Source organism: Dipodomys merriami, unplaced genomic scaffold, assembly GCF_024711535.1.
Source record: "Dipodomys merriami isolate MVZ:Mamm:240054 unplaced genomic scaffold, mDipMer1.0.p SCAF_1263, whole genome shotgun sequence".
Classification (NCBI taxonomy): domain Eukaryota; kingdom Metazoa; phylum Chordata; class Mammalia; order Rodentia; family Heteromyidae; genus Dipodomys; species Dipodomys merriami.
This window is the reverse complement of record NW_027202564.1, coordinates 109,103-116,895: the sequence shown is the minus strand read 5'-3', so window position 1 is coordinate 116,895 and position 7,793 is coordinate 109,103.

The window sequence follows — 7,793 nt, the reverse complement described above, 5'->3', positions numbered from 1 at the left end:
GGTCCTTGAACTCAGGATCTGGACACAGTCCATGAGCTGCTTTTGCTCAAGGCTAGCCCTCTACCACTGGAGCCATACGGCTCTACTTCTGGCTTTGTTGGCACTTGTAATTGGACAGGGGTCTCAACGACTTTCCTGCCTAGGATGACTTTGACCATGATCCTCCTATCACAGCCTTGTAAGTATCAAGGAGGACTGCTGAGAGCCACTGGAGCCTGCCTAATCATTGGTCTTTCTGATGTTCTTGGACAGACCGTTGAGTTCCCTACCGTCGGGTTGAAGAGGTGGGAGCTGTAGCTCACAGTTTGAATCCAACTTCCAAATGGCAGGAGATCCTAAGAAACTCATTCCTATTCATATGATTACCAATGGAATGTGATGTATGTCATGATTAAATGGGCAGTTCTTGAATGATTCTAGGGTAAAATTATACACAATTATATTATAGAACACTGATCAATTTTAATTAATACTTTATGATGCATTTAAACAATTACATTCATTAAATGGAGGCATAATGGAATACCTAAGAACTGGGCGTCACATAGCATAAAGGTGCCATTTTTCTGCCAGGCCTGGGATTTGAACTCATGGTCTGGGTAACACTGTTGCACAGTGTGGAAAGGGGAAACTTGCCTCCTTGAAGTCAAGAAATTCAAGTCTGTTCCTTAGGCCTGAAATTTGTGTATATCTTAAATATATGATTTATCTTTATATACATATGTTGACTACATATTGCGTTCAGTGTAGTTATTCACCTTACTTTTTGTTTTATTCATGTCTTGACTGTTTATTTTATTGCCTATTAGGAGACATAGAAGAGTGATTACATTGATTACATAGGATATAGGTCTGCATATGTTTTTCACTTCATACCTGACACCCAGGACTTTCACAGAAAAGGAAAACCTGTGTCACCATCAGCTTCTTACTCCACAATTCATTTTTGGGAGTGATGGCATCTGAATTCACAGCCTGCAAGTCCAAGTTCAGGGATGGGTGAGTGTCTGCATGCCATTCTGGGGCAAAATGAGCTGACACAGAGTTCCCAGTACCTGAGATCGAGCCCCAGGTGTTGACAAAACAAGAACAGATTGACACGCAGATGGTAGTATGCTAATAAATATATATCTTTATAGAGTGCTAGAGATGTCTATCTATTATACTGTTACATAGACTACATTCCTACCAATTCTTAGGTATTTATTATGCCTCCATGTAATTAATGTGATTGTTTTCATCCTTAACAAACTAATAAGTAAATCAATCAGTGTCCTGAAATGATCGCATTCCTGTAAGTAATACTATTCTTTTAAGGCTTCATAAATACTAAATAAAATCAGTCTCCTGAAATCATGCTCAGTCTCCTGCGCATCATTCACGATCAACTCATTCAACGGTGACATTGATAGCATTCCATTGTTATTCCTATGGATGGGAACAAGTCTCAGTATCTCCTGCCACTGGTTGGTTTCAGGACGGGGTTTCGAAATCAGGGCCTACATTGCTGCGTGGGCCTATGGCTTCCCCAATAGTCCACCAATCTTCAGCAATTCAAGGTGAAGTACCCTTTGCAGCAGTGTCATTCAGACCCAGGAGGGTCACCGTGCAAAGGAAGAAAATGTAAAAAGACCATCTTGCCGCATTTTTTCTGTGCATTTTTTTTTCACACAAGGCCTGGGGGTCTAGGATCCCAGGATCAACTGTGGGTCCAGTGGCTACACTCCAGCATAGGATGATCAAAGCTGAGGCAGAGTTGTCACAACCTGAGTTCAAGCCCCCTGCAGAGCAAATTCACCTCATTTATTCTGTCAGGCTTTGGATTTGAACTCAGGTTCTGGGTAAATTTACAGCATTGTGGAAGAAGGGGAAGCTCCCAGTACTTGAAGATAAGAAAGTCAGGCCTGAACTCTAGACTTGAATTCAAGCCCCAGCCCTGGAAAACATACTATTTATATACATTGTAAAGACTGTATTTGTACTTACCAATGGATGTTCAGTCCATACACGTTTGGTGTGGTTGTTCCTTGTATTTGTTTTATTCATTTATTTACCATTGATTTTTACTATTATGACACCCATTCCATTTATTACATTGATGACATCTTATCACATGGCATCTAGATTTGTAGACTTGTTCTCTGTCATGCCTGACACCCAGGACTCTCAGAGAAAAGGGAAAAAAGTTTCACATTCGGCTTCTTACTGCATGATCCAATTGTTGGTAGTGCTGGGATCTGAACTCAGGGCATAGCAGGAGCAATTGGCAAACAGTTCAAGGTGAACACACCAGCCTGTGAGCAACTAAGCAGTTAGGCCATTCCCAGGATCTGACATTGGTCCCCAGGGTGGGCCATGATAGTCATAAATTCATTATTTAAACATAGGATTGATATTTACACACATGTGTGCACAGCATCTTGCATTCGGTGCACTTCTCCTTATTTTGTGTTTAATTCATGGAGGTATTTTGTGTTTTACAGAGTATGGTGACAGGTACAACTGCTGACATGGATGAAAATCTGTTCCCATGGTTATAGGGTTGCCTATGCATTCTCCATCCTAGTTGAGACCTGGGACCTTCACAGGACAGGAAAACATGTGCAACGACTGGCTTCTGACAACAGAATGAAACTTTTGTCAGTGCTGGGATTTGAACTGAGGTCTGGGTAGCTCTGTTGTACTGTGAGGGAAGAGAAAGCTCACCATCTTTGAAGACTACAATGTCAGGCCTGGTCCAGGGCCTAATTTGAATCCTTAGCACTGGACAAAATAACAAGCCCACCTTTTTTAAACATAGGATTGCTCTTTACCTACAGATATGGTATGCATCTTGCATTCAGTGTAGTTATTCTTTTTATTTGGTGTCTTATTCATGGATATATTGTGTATTATATTGAGCATGGTGACCAATATAACTGTACTGGCATGGATGACAACCTATTTCCATGGCTATAGAGTTGCCTATATAGCATTCTCCATCTTTGCTGAGACCCAGGACTTTCACAGGACAGTAAAACAGGTGGGTCGATTGGCTTCTCACATCAAGGTGATTCTTTTGGCAGTGCTGGGATTTGAACTCAAGGCCTAGCAGGCCCAATTGTTGAATGGGTCATGGTGAACGCACCAGCCTGTGAGCCACTAAGGAGCTAGGCTGTTCCCAGGACCTGAGATCAAGCCCTGGTGGGGGCCAATATAGTCATAAATTCAAATTTTAAACAGAGGATCTATATTTCCATACATGGGTGGGCAGCAACTTGAGTAAAGTATAGTCATTCTCTTTATTTTGTGTCTTATTCATTAATGTATGGTGTATTTTGTTGAGTATAGGATGACAGATATAACTGTGGTGACCTAGATGATAGCCTATTCCCCTGAGTTTAGAGTTGCCTATGCATTCATCATCCTAGCTGAGATCTAGGCTTGCACAGCACAGTAAAACAGGTGCAACTACTGGCTTCTCACATCAGGGTGAATTTTTGGCAGTGCTGGAATAAGAACTCAGGACTTAGGAGCCCCAACTGCCCAATGGGTCCACGTGAGTACATCAGCCTGTGAGCCACTAAGGAGCTGGGCCATTCCGAGGAACAGAGATTGATCCCCAAGGGGGCCACAATAGTCCTCAATGCATCATTGAAACATGGGATGCCTTTTCACATCCGTGTGTGGACTGCATTGTAGAAAGCTGCGAGAGGCCGCACCTGGAAGATGGCGCCGGCTTCCGCCCTCTGCCTTCCCAATGGCGAGTGCTCTCGTGGTAAACAACTCCTTATATGGCTAAAGCAAAGAATCTGGCTTGCTTCCGCGCACTTGAACCTATTGGTGGTTCCCACGTGGCATATCAGGGTTGGCTACCCAGCGGGTACTTAAGGCTTTGGGGAATTCTCCCCAGGGTTAGGTTCAGAAAATTACTCAAAGGTTCTGAATAAACTTCAGAGAGAAGAGTCCGGTGTCGCGTCTTCCTTGCTGGTCGAGGCGGTAGCGACACGTGGTGGCCCGTACGGGGACTCAGCCATAACCCCAACGAGGACTCAGAACTCTCTGCGGTCAGGGTGGTGCACTGGTAAGTTCCCAGGTAAAAGGGGAATCCGCGACAAAAGCGGGGATAAGTCCCCAGGTAAAAGGGGAATCCGTGACAAGAGCGGGGGGATTTTTGCTCTTCTCTGTAAGATAGGGAAAGAGCGAGAACCCGGGGCTAGTCAATAGTGTAGCCAAAAGTGAAAGTAAAAGTTTGTTTACCAGCTTTAAATGTTTAAAACATGGGCACTTCTTCTTCGCACCCAATTTTTTTGGCTCTCAATGAGCTACTGCACTCAAAAAAGTTAAAAATAAAAAAGAATACTTTAGAGAGATTTTTGAGTGAATGTGACATCGTTGCCCCGTGGTTCGCTGTCTCTGGAAGCCTCACGGTGGCCTCTTGGGAGAAACTAGGGAGGGACCTAGATTTTGCCTCTGAAGAAGGAATGCTTAAGAGCGGAGTGAGACCAATATGGAAACTGATAAGAGGCTGTCTCGAGGACTAGCGTTGCAGTGAGGCAGTAGAGAATGGTCAGGCCACCCTAGAAATGCTGCAGGAAGAAAGATCGGAAAGGGCAGACAGCAAAAAGGAGGAGAGCAGGGGGGGGGTTATACCCCGATTTTGCTGAAGTAGAGACCTCTGAGTCTACAGACTCAGAGGAACTACAATCACTCATAGAACAAATAGAAAAAACAAAGATAAGAAAGAGGAGGAAAGGGAAGGAGAGAGAGGACCCAGATAAAGATGAATGCACGCCCTCCATGCACTGCCCCACACCTTTGGCCCCTCCGCTCTATGCGGAGGACCCAGGAAGTGGCAGCCCCGGCTATTCTTTCAGCCCAGGCGTGTGGAAAGCGGTCAGAACCGAGTTACATCTAGCCTGTCCAATATTTCAGGATCCACAGGGACAGCGGTATCATGAACCCTTAGATTTTAAGGTTATAAATCTTTAGCTGAGTCTGTGCGGACATATGGAATCACAGCCCAGGTGGAGGCCCTAAACAGACATTGCATGACACCCGGTGATTGGAGTGGGCTCACACGAGCTTGTTTGAGCCCAGGTCAGTATTTAGATTGGAAGGCCTTTTGGATTGAATTTGCTAGTGAAGAGGCTGCAGCCAATCAGGCTGGGGGAAACCCAGCTTGGGACAGAGATATGCTGCTTGGACAGGGGAGATTCGCCAATCAGCAGATAGGCTACCCGGTTCAAGTTTATGAACAAATCAATAAAATTGGCATAAAGGCATGGAAGGCCTTACCAAATAAAGGCAAGGTGAGTGGCAATCTCACCAAAATCCTGCAGGGCTCTATGGAGCCGTTTTCGGACTTTGTTGCCCGTATGGTCGAGGCTGCTGGCAGAATTTTTGGTGACCCAGACGCAGCCATGCCATTAATTAAACAGCTTGTTTACGAGCAGTGCACTAAGGAATGCAGAGCCGCCATAACCCCATATAAGAATAGGGGACTAGAAGCATGGATGAAAGTTTGCAGAGAGCTGGGCGGACCACTAACTAATGCTGGATTAGCTGCTGCTGTGGTGCAATTAACCCAGAAGAAAGGGGGAGGCTCAGGTGCGTGCTTAAGATGCGGCAAGATGGGACACATAAAGCGTAATTGCCCTGAAAGAGGAAGTGTGATAGAAACAGGAAAGGGACAACAGCCTAAGCAGCCTGGGCTGTGTCCTAGATGTAAAAGGGGGAAGCACTGGGCAGTTGAATGCCGATCTGTGAAAGACATCAACGGTCGAACCTTAACACAGGCCCATTCAAAAAACGGGCAGCAGGGCCCCCGCCCTCAGGGCCCCCAAATATATGGGGCAGTCAAGAACTAGGACAGGAGCTACTACCCAGAACAGTGGCCGACCCTCCGCCACCCCAAGGACCGCGGAGAGCCACTGCGGGCTCAGCAGGACTGGACCTCCGTGCCACCACCAGACTTGTATTAACTCCCCGAATGGGGGTCCAGTTAGTTGACACAGACTTCCAAGGACACCTTGAACCTGGCACGGTGGGATTGATGATAGGGAGGTCATCCACAATTCTGCGGGGCCTTAAGGTGCATCCTGGTGTGATTGACCCAGACTATACTGGAATTGTAAAGATTATGGTTGAATCTCCTAAAGGAATTTTAGCCATCTCCCCAGGAGATAGAATTGCTCAGCTTTTGATTTTACCCAGTTTACATGACCATTTTGCGGCTCAGCCCAAGCTAAGAGGAAAAGGGGGTTTTGGATCCACGGGAACAGACTTAACATTCCTGTCTCTTGATTTGGACCAAAGACCAGTTCTTGAACTCAATGTTGATAATAAGAAAATTTTGGGCCTTTTGGATACTGGGGCAGACAGGATCATTATTGCCAGAAAAGATTGGCCATCAGGATGGCCTGTACAAGCGTCCTCCCAAACCTTACAAGGTCTGGGATATGCTAAGGCCCCTGACATGAGTGAGAGACAGCTGCACTGGAGTGATGAAGAAGGACATTCCGGTATAATACAGCCTTATGTGTTAGAGCTCCCGGTTTCCTTATGGGGCAGAGACCTTATGAAAGAAATGGGATTTAAATTAAGTAATGACTATTCCCCTGCATCACAGGACATGATGGTGCGTATGGGTTATCACCCCAGTTTTGGACTAGGTAAATTTCTACGAGGGAACAAGGAGCCTATTAAAGTGTACCAGAGAAACCACAGGCAGGGCTTGGGTTTTTCCTAGGGGCCACTGGGGGAGGGATCCCCATATCCTGGAAAACGGAGGAGCTGGTGTGGGTGCCTCAGTGGCCACTTTCCTCTGAAAAATTAACTGCTGCCAGGACATTAGTACAGGAACAGTTAACCCAAGGACACATTAAACCATCAGTATCCCCGTGGAATACACCCATTTTTGTTATTAAAAAGAAGTCTGGAAAATGGCGTTTGTTACACGATTTACGAGCCATCAATAACCAGATGCAAATTATGGGCCCCGTACAACGAGGCCTACCTTTGTTTTCTTCCCTGCCGGCCTTTTGGCCCATTATTGTGATTGATATAAAGGATTGTTTTTTTTCCATTCCCCTACATGATCAAGACAGTGTGAGGTTTGCTTTTACTATTCCCTCCTGCAATCATGAGGAGCCAAATAAAAGATATGAGTGGGTAGTTTTGCCTCAGGGGATGGCCAATAGTCCTACTATGTGCCAACTTTATGTGGATGAAACTCTTGCCCCTCTTAGACAAAAATATCCCAAATTAAGATGCATTCATTATATGGATGATATTTTACTAACAGCAAAGAGTAAACATATGCTGGAAAAGGCGTATGTGGATTTGATTGAGATGCTAAAGTACAGAGGACTCTTTATAGCTCCTGAAAAGGTACAGCAGGACCAGGTTATAGATTACTTAGGAGCGAAAATATGTAAAAATTGTGTTACTCCACAAAAGGTAGAGTTGAGAAAAGATAATCTAAAAACCTTAAATGATTTTCAAAAATTGTTAGGAGATATTAATTGGGTTAGAAGCTATTTAAAGCTACCAAATTATGAGTTGAGACCCCTTTATGCTATATTACAAGGAGACTCTGCTTTGGATTCTCCTAGACAGTTAACCAAAGAGGCAAGAGAGACTACATAAGATAGAAGAGAGATTACAAAATGCCTGCTTACAGAGAATACAGGAAGACAAGAGTATTACCCTGTGTATACTCCCTACCTTGTCTCAACCTACTGGGTTGTTGTGGCAAGAAGGCCCGTTGTTTTGGATTCACCCGAAAATATCACCGGCCAAGTCCATTGAAT